Below are 14919 nucleotides of genomic sequence, written 5' to 3' on the forward strand. Positions count from 1 at the left end.
GACTACTCAACAAAGAACCAGATATGAGCATCAGTTTTCATTTTGTGATGATTTTATCCTTCACAACAGATGCACAGTCATTGCCAAGGCCCTGATTATAACTAGGGATTTAAATTCCTGCTCAAACACGAGCTTGGCAGGAACTGAAATTGTGGGGGATAAGATAATAATTGCACCCCACTTAATGCTCCGTGGCAGATTGATCGTGGGGGGGGGGGGGGGGGGGGGGGGGGGGGGGGGAAGGCGTTCTAAAAAAGTGAAAACATGCTGACTTTTATGCTATAAATACCCAATCTGCATGTTATACTTCATTTTCAGGGTCAAAACTTGAAATAGGGGAAATGTATTGCACCCAGTAAAATATTTACCAGGGAGTTTATACTATATTACAACATAGGTGGAATGCTTGTCCCGGCCAATTGGTGAAGGGCAACCCCAAAAGAATCTTCCTTTCCTATGGCGGGAATTGAATGATATCCACCGCTCTTTGTAATGTCTGTGTACATTAGATATTTTCATGACGCCAACACCTCTGCGCCTGATTCCCGCGCTGCTAAAAGGGCGGCATCTGCTAATGTGCGGCAGATAGTACTGAACCCAGCCTTCTAATCCCCGCCGTTTCCCTCGACGTGTCAGCCTCTGACGATGGTGTCAGCGGCATATGAGACATAAGTAGGATCCCCCCACTGCCTCTCATTTCGCAGTTTTTCGAAGTCTGCGACAGAAGAGGGATTATGTAAATTCGTTCCCAGCTTTGCTGCCACAGACGTGAAGTCAATGCATAATAAAATGCTCCACAGCACAGTGCTCCATAGCGCACAACGGCGGCTGACCCTCTTTGTGACGTACATTACAGTTGATGAGGACCCAGGTGAGAAACAATGCAATGCAGCCACTTTTACTTAGTGGCTGAGGTTTTTTTAAACATAGAAAGTCACTCAAATATGAAACAAAATGTAGTCTTCTATAAGTAAACCGACATTATGTGAGGGTTAAATTAAACAAACATGTTGTCACTATGCATGGTGGGCGGAGACAGTGTTGGTGAAAGGAGGCACATTTGTTCATTGTTCCATTGTTTATTCCTAGTTCCCTTTGGAGCAATGCATGAAATTAATGATTTTTCTAGGCTAGTCCGACAATGCGAAATGACAGTTAAGGTGCTGTGTTTTTCTGGATTGAGTTTGCAGGTTCCCTATGCCATTTGGTGATGAAAGCAGTTAGTAGTTTAGTTTATTACATATGTTTCAGCTAAAAGCCATAACATAAAAACAAATTGCAAAGAAACATAGGAAGATAAAACTATTAACAGAATTCTAAAAATAAAAAGATCAAAATCTAGTACAATCATGCTACAGTCTTGATAAAATCAGTAAAGCTCACCAGCAAAAATTCATTATAATGATAACGCAGAAAAACATTTCGTAATCATTTGTGTAAGAATAATTAGCCTGCATATCACCTCTCAATTACTTCTTTTCTCAAATATGCCAGGTAGACCATAAATGGGAAGTAACAGTGCAGGCTAAATCAATATCATCTGTCCTGTAGCACAATGATAGGGAGTCTGATAAAACCTTATTACAAATTTATTGACCAGTGGGCGGAGCCAATTACACCTAGGGCCTATCACTTTTGTACAAAAAAAAATATAGTGTAATATTGTATCCGTGCCCCCTAGTGTGCATGGGCAGTCTTGGGACCAGTGTGCCACCCATTTAGAACAATATACTCTAGTTGGCAATATTCCGAGCCTTAACGTTATGTATAGTATAAAAAAATCCCGGCATATAATTTGTCTGTGAGTATATTGATCAGCAGTTAGGTGGTTCATGGTATAGCTAGCAGCGGTAGAATTTGAGTGCCAATATGCCTTCTTAAGGACTGCGCTACTTTCTCTGCTTATTCGACTAGGTTCCCACCAGACATAGCCCTGGGCTAGATCGTTAAGCGCTTTACTTTCATATTCCTCCCAACTGTACCCGTTAGTGCATTCCATAGCTAGTACTTCCATGACAGGTTGCAGGTATACACTTGCCCTAGCGAAGCAGCCATCAACCTCACGCAATGGATCACCAACTGCGCAAACGATCTCGCACCACTGAAGACCCCCCCAGCAGACACGGCAGCAAGAAAGCCCCCTGGTTCACCGACGAACTCAAGAACTCCAAGAAGAACTGCTGCACCCTCGAGAAAGCCTGGCGCAACGACCAGACCACAGACAACTGGACTGCCCTCAAGCACGCCACCCGCAAACACCACCAGCTGATCCACACCACCAAGAAGACAGCATTCAAAGAACGACTCGACAACAACGCCCACAACAGCAAGGAACTCTTCAGCATCGTCCAAGAGCTCTCCAACCCCAGCGCCGGAAACAACGGCATCACTCCCTCGCAAGACCTCTGCGACTCACTCGCCTCATTCTTCCACCGCAAGATCGCCGAAATACACAACAGCTTCGGCGCTCCCACCACGTACCCCACCACCATACCATCGCCCCCTACGACCACCCTCAGCGCCTAGAAGTAATTCCAAGATGTCTACCATCGGTAAACCTTTGTTAAAAATTGGGATTTGCCAGGTACAAGATGGCCACTATCGAGCTGCGGATTCTCCAGTGCATAGTACGGGGGGAACCTTTGCATTCCAATGTGTTGCACCCATTTATGGGCCATGCTAAAACGATAGATTAAGAAAAGCACAATTAATTCTGAAGAAGTGCTACAGCGGATCTCTGCCATCACCTGTGCATATTGAGCTAGAATCCACATGTAGTTAGTGCCAAATAGTAAAATAAGAATAAAATAGTAAATTTAAAGTAATAGCCAAACAGTAAAATAGTAGTAAAATAGTAAATTGTGAATTTAAATTAATGGATTGTATAAATCTACGAATCGCAAATTGGTTAAAGTAGTAGTAGAATAATAATAAAGTGAAACTACAATGCATGGCGCTGGCAGAAACATACATTGAATTACACATCTAAGCGCACACTGCAGTTAGGAATGTACTATCAGGGCACACCATTATGCCTGAAGAAAGAAGATCACCAAACTCAGCTTCTTACCTCAATGAGCCACTGCCAGTCCAAGGTGTCGAAACATGGCACTTGGGGCCCAGGTGGAAGGGGTGGCTCAAAGACTTTCTGTGCATATTTCAATTCCAAGGAAAATGAGGTCCTGGAATGTCACAGCAGCATGCCAGGGCCCGGGTGAATTCATGGAAGCTTTTGTAGCAAGGTTGGAAACCTTGGTAGAGCATTGCACCTTCAATGCAGTAATAAAAGAGAATAACATACAATTGTGGATCATGGAGTGCTGCTTGTCAACAACTATGCAATGCAAGCAACTGTAATGTAATGTAATGTAATGTAAATACCAATTTATAACGCGCGACAATCGCTCCAAGGAGCATCTAGGCGCCCAGAAAGGACCACCAGATGTTAGGTAGTTCCTATGCTTACTTGACCGAGACCCGAATTACACTAGGCTTTGGGCAGTCGTGTCTTGTAGATTAAAGATCCAGGTTTTTAGGGGTTTACGGAAATCTATTTCTTTATCCAGTGATCTCAACTGGGGGGGAAGGGTATTCCATGCTTTTGCTCCCAGTACCGCCAGGGATTTACCCCCTCGAGTTTTAAGTCTGAAACTTGGGACAGTAAGCAGGTTGGCCGTTGAAGAACGCAGTGCTCTGGTTGGGCAGTATCTGCTGAATTTTTTCCTCAGGTAGGATGGGCCTAAGTTGTGGACAGCTCTAAAAGTAATTAAGAGTACTTTAAACAAGACCCTTTTTATAATAGGCAGCCAGTGTAATGCCTTAAGGGCTTTGGTTGCAGATGATCTTTTCGGCCACTTTAAGACCAACCTCGCAGCTGCATGTTGCACCATCTGAAGTTTGTGTGTGACAGCTTTATTTGTGCCAGCGTAGAGGCTATTACAGTAATCGATGTGTGATGTTACTAGTGCAACCGTAACTGTTTTCCTAGCTTCAAGGGGCAAAAGATCAAAGAACTTTCTCAGTCCCTTTATTACCCCAAAGCACATGCCTGCCACTCTAGCCGCTTGTTGTCTAAAAGACAGGTCAGAGTCAAAATGCACCCCCAGATTACGGGCCAAGTTGGTTGTGTGAGGTGGTATTTCAGCTTTTTCTGGCCACCATAATCGTGGGATGAACTCATTATTTGGGCCTATAGGCATGATCTCTGTTTTGCCTGTGTTGCATTTCAGATGGTTTAGACGCATCCATTCGAAGGTGGCCGTTAGGCAACCTTTGAGATTTTCCTCCCAGGCTTGGTTATCCTTATCCATTACCAGGATAAGTTGTGTGTCATCGGCATAGGCTATGGCGTCTATGCCAAATGACGAAATCAATTTTATCAGGGGTGCGGTATAAACATTAAACAGGGTCGGGCTCAGGCTCGAACCCTGCGGGACTCCCGTCAACAGCGCTTTTTCACTGGAGCAGAATTCCCCCAGGGTCACCACTTGCCTCCTGTCACTTAAAAAGTTTCTTATCCACTCAAGCACTGTCCCTGTGACGCCAGATGTTATTAGCCGGTCTAATAGGATGGCATGTGAGACCGTGTCGAAGGCCGCCGATAGGTCTAATAAAATCAAGACGGCCTTCTTACCTTGGTCTAGGGCAGAGCGGATAGTTTCTGTGGTGAACAGGAGGGCCGATTCGGTGGAATGTTGGACCCTGAAACCTGCCTGGTTAGGGTGCCATGCCTCACTCTCTTCCAAGAAACGAGTAAGTTGTTTATTTACAATTGACTCTGTAACTTTACACAGGGCCGGAAGTAGTGAGATGGGTCGTAGGTTCGACAATGTGGTGGGGTCGGGGAGTTGTTTTTTTTGCAGTGGTTTCACCGCTGCCAGTTTCCACTCAGGGGGGACTTTGGCTGTGGACAGTGAGGTGTTGACAATGGCATTTATTATTGGATTGGCGATGTCCACAATGAGGTGTAAGAGTCTAACTGGACAGGGGTCAAAGGGGGATCCAGATTTTGTTGCCAGAATTCCTCTTTTGGTGTCCTCCAGGCTAACTGGAAGGAAAGTTTCCAGCTGCATGGCTCCTTGCCTCACTATATCCTCCTCTATTCTGGGCTCTAATATAGGAACATCAAAGTCCTTCGTCAGCCCCTGTACTTTTCCCTCAAAGAAATCTGCGATCTTATCACAGAGTGCCTGCGAGGGCGGGATATCCTGCGCTAAACATTTAGGTTTGTTAAAACCGTTAACAATTTTGAATATTTCCTTTTGTTTGCTGCTGGCTGTTTCTATTGCCAGCGAGAAGTACCTTTTTTTTGCTTGTTTGATCAGCGCATGATAGGCATTTTTTATCCTTTTGTATTTGCTGCGTTCTAAGCTAGAGTAATTTTTCCGCCAGCTTCTTTCAGCTCTTCTGAGCTCTCCTTGTTTGTCTTTGAGATCTCGATCGAACCAGGGTGCAGATGTTTTCTTTCTACCCTGCCTCATTCTGTTTTTTCCCTGCCCAACTGTGCCTTTCAGATCATTCATCCATGTTCTGAAGCTGATGGGATTAGCAGGTACTACCAGCTGGGGTCTACAGTTCCTGGCTATGGTTATCAGTTCTGGGTGGGACAATATCGTTTTCCATTCGTCCCTTGTGACCATGCTGTGTTCCTTTTTAAAATCGTTTTCTCGGTAGGACATAAGAGGGAACGTAAAAGTAATCAGCATATGGTCAGTCCATATTTGGGGTCTAAGGGGGTAAGTTGTCAAAGCATCTAGGTTGGTGGCAATGCAATCTATTGTATGCCCTGCCTCATGGGTGGCTAGGGTGTCTAGGATAGTCAGGCCCATGACCTCCATTTTTTCCCGATAGGAGGCGGCAGAAGTATCGGTAGTGGACTCAAGGTGGATGTTTATGTCACCCATCAGAGTGAAATTAGAATACCTAAGTATCAATGGGCTGAGCACCTCTCCTATGTTACTCAGGAAACCCGCACAGGGTCCCGGTGGGCGGTAGATCAAAGCCCCCGAAAAGGAGAAGTTGTCATTGATTTTAATTATAAAACCCATCCCTTCTGCATCTGTCAACTCTTGCAGTGGTACCGTCGAGCAGCTGAGGGAGTCCCTATATATGATGGCCACTCCTCCACCACGTTGTTCATTCTCTCTATCTACTCTTTGTATACCATATCCAGGGGGCAGGGCATGAACCACATCTGGGGTGCACCAGGGTTTAAGCCATGTCTCCGTAATGAAGAGACAATCTAAGTTGTCATCTATCAATAGGTCCTGGATATGCTGGGCATGCCTCGGTACAGATCTGGCATTTATTAGGGCAGCTTTAAAGCTATCTTGGGGTGTTGAGAAGGCCGAAACCTGGGACCACAGAAAAGTGTGGCGGCAGGCCTGGCAGCTCACTGGTCCTGCCCAGTGTGAGGGATCAAAATTGTTTGAGTCACAACAGGGCTTTGTTTGTAAGGCCAGCAGGTCTTGTCTATCATAGCGCCTGGGTATGACATTTTTTACAGGGTCCCTGGCCCTGCGCCCGGCCTGAGCGCGGACGGGCGCAGACGGGCTGGACTCTGGCTTGACTCCGGCGTGAATGCGGCGTGCCCGCTGAGCGCGTCCGCTGCGCGGAGTCATAGCCGTCTATTTTTATAGTCACTAGCCCTACCCAAAATGGCCGCCGACGTTTCCCTTCGCTGTCCCGGCAAGAGCGCCCTGAACTGGCCGGTTGCTCTGGGGGGAGGCTGAAGTGCTGTCCGTGCAGCGCGGGATTCGGGGGGATTCAGGAGGTAATTTTTTAAAATTAAATGAAATTATGCCTCCACCCTCAATAAGTGGAGACACGCGCTGCGTTGAATCCGCGCGCTGTGCAGGGGGGGGAAAGGACTCAGCAGCCCAAATCTTTTTATTGAGTGGGTCAAAGTTGATAAGCTAGACATAATTTAATTATTACAAGAAAAGCAAAAGAGAAGCCACATTTCATACACTATTGGAAAAAATGCAAGACACTGAAAGAAAATCACAGAAGAGTAAAAGCAAGAAAAGTCTTCAAGAGAACAACGATTGGTCAGTGGAGAATATGGAACATAATGCTACATTCAAATGATGCACACCCTACACGAAGAGAATGAAGCAGAAACCTAGTCATCCATGAACCATGCTGCTAACTACTAGGAGAAACTTGTCACATGTCACAGACACCTTCAAAGCAGTGTCCCCACTGTGCGTTTTATGAAAGTGAGATGGACAAGGACATACCGATGAGAAGTGGGGAAAAATAAGCCAATATGGTAACACAAGCACACTCAAGAAATCAATACACAGGTGCATTTGAGAAAATCACAAAAACAGCCTAAGGACTAATGGCAGTTGTCTATCTCATAACAGAGTCAAATCCATTGAAAATCATATATCCAGGAAATATAAAACAAAAGACATCATCACCTAGGTCAAACCCACGACTGTCTGCAGGAATTGTCAAACAGGAACGGAGAAGAACTTGTATCTGTCAGATCTAAGAAGGATTTGCTAGATTTAGGGAGCAATCAATAAGGCAGAGAACATCAGAACAGCTGCCTGGCAATCGTTAGGAATGCACCTAACAACACAAAGGACCCAGAGAGATTTCCACCTTCCTTTGAATCAATGAAATTGATATTACACAACTGTGAAGAAAAGTTCTGGAAAGACAGGCACCAATCAACATATCTGACTCATAGTGCATTTCACTGCATTTGTCTACGTCAACAGAATCACCAATCACATGATGGTCAAGAACACTACCCTAGGAAAAACCACAAAATCCCATCTGATACAGGAGCATCTTCTTCCAGCGGGCATCTCACTATGTTCACCTTATTAATGCAGTCACCGGTCACACTGACTAACATGCCACCTCAGCTAGCAGCACACAAGAACTTGAATATAACTACATCTTTAGCAACAGGGATTGCGTGACTGACTTAAATTCAGCGTCCTCAAGACAATCCACATCGAAAGACACAGATAGATTTTCTAATCAAAATGGGTGTGATGTAATGTCATCTTTACTTAAGGGGAATTATACTCCGCGGAGGACACTAGGACCCTGCAACCAAGCCCACAGCAAATAATAATAATAATGAGCCTTCGAAAGTGCAATGGTAACACCTCGCGGTGTGATCGCGTTCTAGGACCAGAGCCTCTTCTAGATCAGAGGGCACTATACTAGGAAACAGCAAGGGCTAAACAGGAGACAAGCAGCCGAAAGCTACCCTAAGATGAGCAAAACAGCCAGGTTTTAATCCTCTTACGAAAGATTACCTCCGATGACTCCATCTTCAGATGAAACGGCAGGAAATTCAACAGCTTTGCTGCTTGGAAACCAAAAGAACGGGCCCCTAGCCAGGCTTTGTTTACACGGGGTATTACAGCTAAGTTAGCACCCGTCGACCTAAGGTTGCGCAGAGGAAGATAGGGCTGTACCAATGAGGACGGATGTTTGGAGCCCCTGCCATTGAAGATTTTATGACATAAGCACATGGCTTTAAATGAGATTCTCTTGTCCAGTGGAAGCCAGTGAAGCGTGGCAGAGCCGCACTGGCAGATGCCTTTTTGGATAGCTTTGATACCAGCTGTGCTGCTGCATTTTTGTACCCTTTGACGTTTTTTCAAGCTCCCTTTCACCATACCAAGGTAAAGGACATTGCAGTGATCTAGCTGCATGGTCACCATGACATGTATTATGGTTTTTCAAGCGGCCACAGGGAGCCGGTCCTAGAACCTTCTCAGGATTAAAAGGGTACCAAAACATTTCCGGCAACACAACTTTTCTGGCTCTCAAAGGACAATATCAGGTCAAACCATACACCCAGGTTTTGACTTTGGGTTTAGGTTCCGGAGTCTGACCTAGTACCTCTTGCCACCATGCAGAGGTCCAGATGGAGGGAGATTTGCCAACAATGAGAATCACTGTTTTATTTGCGTTGAGTCTTAGACAGCAATTAGACATCCACTCCAACAGCTCCACTAGGCAAGATTTAAAGTGCATCGTGGCCTCTTCCCTTTTCTGAGATAACATCATAATCAGTTGTGTATCATCAGCATAGGACACCAGGTTCACATTGTGTCTCTTGATGATCTTGGCTAGGGGCGCATATATAGATTGAATAAGATTGGGCTCAAGGTATAGCCCTGAGCCACCCCCTGGGTCAGCGGCAGAGTATCAGAATGGAAAGGCCTTTGGGCTACTTGGAGAATGCGGTGACGTAGCAAAGAGGTTAACCACTGAAACGCATGTCCGCCGACCCCGCAATCGCCCAGCTTCTGTAAGAGCAGACCGTGAGACACGGTGTCAAAGGCAGCACTGAGATCCAGCAGCACAAGAGCTGCAGTCTGTCCTTCATCCGCACAATGTCTAAGATCTTCTGTGGCCAAATCAAAGGAGAGAGAGCGGACTAGGGAAGCTAGTCAGGATCCCCAGGATTATATGGAGATATCAATAAGGACTAGCTAAGTAGTGAGAGGAAGACTCAATTAGGTACGTGTGCTAGTAAACCATTTGGTTTGTTCATGAAGCCCTCACCCACCAACCTAGTTGGTGGCATGCTTCATCATTGGGCCCACCACAGTGACACCGAATGTGACCCGGGTATGCTACAACGCCAGAAATACTGCGGAGCTGGTATGATTGCTGAGTGTGCAGTGTAATGAATGAGTAAGCGAAGGTTTAAAAGCTATACAGTGGGTCCCAGTACCCGAGGGTAAATAGATAAACTTTAATCGCTGGGCCCCTATTAGCAACTAAAAGGCAGTCGGACGTGCAGGAGTGCGGATTATGACCTCCTGCGTCCTGTGTGGCGACCACTTGAGAATAATAGTCGTCTTTAAGAAAGGGATAAGCCCTCTCTAACGTGAAAGATTTAGAATCCCTTTCGTACTGAGCAGTCTTGCTATTAATAGTATTATCTTTAAAGGACTGTATCTCTTTATCCAGTTTTCCTAAGAGTGCCTTAGAGTCCAGAACCACCTGGCTGTCCTTGATAGCCTGTGTAAGATCCTCAATTTCTTGTAACTCCTTAGCACATAGTCTCTGCGCTGTTTCTATGGTATGGACCATTAGATCCCGGATGCACTTTGTATTTATGCAGCTGAAACCCTTTTTGTAATCTGCGTCCTCTGTAAAGATCACAGGGACATTTTTTACCTGAAAGCCCCAAGGGATGGTGCCACCCCTTAGGTGTTTCAGGAGAAAATGTCCGTGTAGTTCCGTGCGGATATGTTTCTTCCAAAGTCTGGTTAATTTATCTCTTTTTACAAGTCGTAGAGGGCTCCTCCACTATAGTCAACCTATCAACCAGGACATTGACAAAAGATGAAGAATCGGTCCTTAACCTTGGTTTAAAATTCGTCCCTTCCAGACAGACTGACTTTTCTAAAATCAAACTAGAAACGATTGAATTTTGTCGTAAGATCAGACTCAAAGCTTTCTTTGCGAATCAACCATCTAATACCAATACAGAGACCACCGGCCTGAGGAACAAATCCACCTTTGTTCCAAGTCAAAATATTCAGAAACAGGTTAATGCCTTTGAGCAAATTATGCTATCATCCATCAATAAATTAGAGAACAGGAAAAAATACGTCCAACAGAATATTACCAATGGCCAACGGGCCGCACTAAAAAGTCTCAAAGAAGACTCCACAGTGATAATAAAACAGGCCGACAAAGGCGGTGCAGTAGTTATTTGGCCCAGGGAAAAATACTTAGCAGAAGGTTTCTCTCAGGTCAACAACCAGGAATGGTACAGGAAGCTAGATGAAGACCCTTTACAACAGATCCAGGCATTAATTTCAAACATTGTCCAAACGGGTAGGGAAGGCGGATTTTTGGGCCCAAAAGAGAGTGAGTTTCTAGTGAAAAAGTTTCCAAGAACCCCAGTGGCATATTTTCTGCCCAAGATACATAAAGACTTATCCAACCCCCCGGGACGACCTATCGTCTCGGGCTGTGAATCGTGCCTTGAGCCCTTGTCCAACTATGTGGACTTTTTCCTAAAGCCTTTCGTCACTAAAGTTAAAGCTTACTTGAGAGACACAACCGACTTTTTAATGAAAGTCGAAGGTACCCTGTTTGACCAAATAACACAACTCATGGTTACAATGGATGTAACATCACTCTACACGCAGATCCCACAGGACGAGGCGTCAGAGGTGATAGAACTTTATTTGGACTCCAGGGAAAGACCTCATAGAGTCCCCACATCCTTCATTCTTAAACTGGCGGAAATCACGCTGAAAAAGAACTATTTCCGTTTTAATGATGAGTTTTTTATGCAGATCAAGGGCACCGCGATGGGGTGCCCTTATGCTCCCGAAATGGCCGTATTATTTATAGCCGAATATGAAAAAAGATACGTGGAAAAGAATAACCCTTTTGAACAGCATATTGTTCACTGGTTCAGATATATCGACGAGGTGTGGCTCCTGTGGCAGGGGAGCCACACCGAGTTGTCAGACTTTCACCAATGGTTAAATGAAAGACACAAGGACATAAAATTTTCCTTGGACTCCAGTTGTGTGAAAATGACATTCCTGGACGTTGAAATAATAAATGCTGAAGGTACATTAAATTCCTCCTTATATAAGAAGGCAACGGACAAAAACACCATTCTCCATTATAGGAGTTCGCATCCAAGGAATTTGAGGGCAAACTTGCCATATGGGCAACTTCTTTGGATTAGAAGAAACTGTTCGGAGGTAAGACAGTTCGATCAGCATGGGCAGAACTTCTGTGAAGAGATGGTCCAAAGGGGCTACCCTAGGAAGTTACTTAAACACTCTTATAAGAGAGCACGCTACACTCCAAGGGAGTGCCTTTTTGAAACTAAAGCAAAACGTGAACTTGAGAATATGGTATGTGGGACTACATTTTGCCCCGAAACACACAAAATAAGACAAATGGTCATCAAACACTGGCATCTTCTTGAAGAGCTGGAGGTGCCATTCCCCGCCCTATATTTGCTTATAAGAAAAATCAGAATATTGGACAGCAGCTTGTCCGAGCCGATGTAAGGTTACCAAAACCTAAAAATGATCTGTTATCACAATGGGGATTAAAACCCTTTGAAGGACATCACAGATGCGGCAACTGCGTAGCCTGTGACTCTACTATTGAGGGAAAAACATTCCAACACGCTAACGTCACTTGGCAACATGGGAGTTTTTCAAATTGTAGGACGAAAAATGTAGTGTACGCTATTGTTTGCCCCTGCCCCAAAATCTATGTAGGGAAGACTAACCAACAAGTCAACACACGAATGACCCAACACAGATCACGTCTTAAAAATAAGGTTCTAACCGCGCCCCTTGTACAACATTTTATTGAAAATAAACACGCAGATAACGACTTTCAGTGGACTGTATTATTCAGTATGAATCAGGCCAAATCAGGTACAAACACAGAACAAGTCTTATTGAGAAAGGAGGCGTATCTAATTCTAAAATTTAATAGTACGCAAACGGGCCTTAACTCACTTTCCGAAGTTTCAAGACTTTGAGTTCACTTGGTTGTTGACAATTCACAGAACAACTTCAGTACCCACAATGCACTGCGACAGTGAGCTATATTGGAGGAGCCCAACATGGCCGCCATTCTGAAAGAAGGTTTGCATCCCCGGTCCATGACAGGAGAAGCGAGGTGAGTGTGCGCCATGGCAGAATAGATTACTGCGATCTACGCGCTACATTAAACTAAAACATTCACGCTTCCCCCCAGAAATTCAGCGCGATTAAGACACGCTGCCAACAACTACGCGGAGAAGCCGAATTCCTATTCCCCGCGTTCGTATTGAAACAGTTGGTGCTTGCACTACGGAGGAGCAGCAACGTCCATCACTTGCGCTCCACGGCATAAGCAAACCAGGTACGTCCCCTCGTAGAGACCCAGACTGATTTTTGAGCCATAGTAATACTGAGCACTAAGCATTATTATTGATTGTGCTTTACAGACCGTTTGAAGTGCACCATACAGACAACTGAGTCCTTCGAACACAGGTTTCACCAATGATGAGGTACGATTTGGAAGCCTTTTAGCTCTAGAACCAATCAGCCTTTGCTGCCCTTGTTTCGAGTAGTTAATACTCCTCATTTTGTACAAATAGGTTAACCTCCCCAATAAAAGGTCGAGAACTGTAACAGTCACATTAGAGAAAAGTGGACCCGCAGGACCGCGCCGTTCATACACGAAGGTAATACAAACCTTTTTGTGACATCCAGCTTTTCTAGGGGTTTTAAATGACTAGAGAATCACAGTCACTTAATGTCCTTCTTCTATAATTCCATTTAGACTACCCACAACGAAAGCGTCCTGATGAGAATCTGGAAGTTTTAACTCCGGATTCGAAACGCGTCGGCAGGCACTAAAAGAAAGACAACAGGAATCAATTTTTTATCACTTTGATTTACCTTTCAAAGTGGTTTTTGATCTTTCTTTAAAGCAAAAATCCTTTGTGGTTTTGGATTAGATATTGGTTATTTATCTTGCAAAGAATAATTATTTGTGGATAAACAAATCGCTATATTTGTGAAGAAGATTGTGTATAAATTGTATATATGTATGATGTGTAGTAATTATGTATATATGTTTAACTGTTTTGTATAATGTTTTTCTCTCACTCATGAAAACAGAAAAAAGAAATGATAAATTCAAAAGGGTAAAATAAAATATACCCCACAAACAGAAGATTTTTCTTTCTTTGTGTGTTCTTAAATTTTGAGATAATAAATCAAAGCGGGAGGTCAGCAATTTTTTCTAGTTCACTACATATTGGTCCAGCTGTCCCGCTGTCCCAGGACCGCACTCCTTTTTTTCACCAACACACGAGTGGGCACAGATACCCGTTGTACTAATTGTAGCGTCTCTAAATCCTTAGTTAATGTCCTGGCCTCGATACACAAACTATCTTCAAAATGAAGATTCAGATCGCCAAGAACAATCAATCTATGATAGCGAAGTGCAAAAGGAGGTATTTTGTCTGTCAAAGCAGAGATAAACTTGGACGATAAATTAAAAAACTAGTTAGAATACAACCGGAGTTATCTCAAGAGATGAAAAAGTAGGAACAGGATAGATGGATTGAGTTGGGCAAGACTGAAAAAATAATCTAACTTGGGAAAGTTGGAGATGACATTGACAGGGCAATGGATGGTCGTGGATAGGAGAGCAGGGATGTGGTAATGTATTTTTTTTTTAAAGGCAGGGACCATAGTGAAGTTAGAAGCTGCATTTACCCTGAATTGTGACATATCTCGCCTGCAGCAAACACAAAATGGTTCAGTACAACACCCCTCAAAGACGACTTAGATAACATGTTACAAAAAGTTCTCTTCACTTAAACCGCATCCTACCACAGGAAGTGATGTCCAATGTCCTTGGAGAGATTGATCTGGCTGAGTGCAAGGCAGCCTTTTTACCCTCACGTTATCGGCACAATTATCCCTATACTCATGCTAGTAGACCCTCAAATCCAGTGTTTTTTTTGTTTAGTAGTTTGGCATTTCTGGATCTGCATTTCAATTGGAGAAAACTATCAGAATACAGAAACAAAATGGATTTGGTTCATTTATTCGCCCGACACGTGGAAATGCAAGTTGTCCATATCGTACATGCTGTCAAAAATATCAGTATGTGCTTTTGTTTGAAACGCACGATTTCACTGCCCCAAACAAATAGCAGTTGAAGCCTCAAAAAGAAAGTAGACTGGGGCCTAACATGTGATAACTTCAGAGATCTCAGTTGCCTTGGCTGGTTGTTCCATGTCACGTGTGCAGTCTTTTTGTTTTCCATTCCATCTACTTGTACTTTGATATTTTCAATAGAAACCTAAAACTACATATCTCTGAATGCAAACAAGAAATAGGACTGCCAATCTCAGCATTGCAGCACTTCTAAAAACAG

Source organism: Lissotriton vulgaris, chromosome 2_1 (genome assembly GCF_964263255.1).
Source record: "Lissotriton vulgaris chromosome 2_1, aLisVul1.2, whole genome shotgun sequence".
In the NCBI taxonomy this organism is placed as follows: Eukaryota; Metazoa; Chordata; class Amphibia; order Caudata; family Salamandridae; genus Lissotriton; species Lissotriton vulgaris.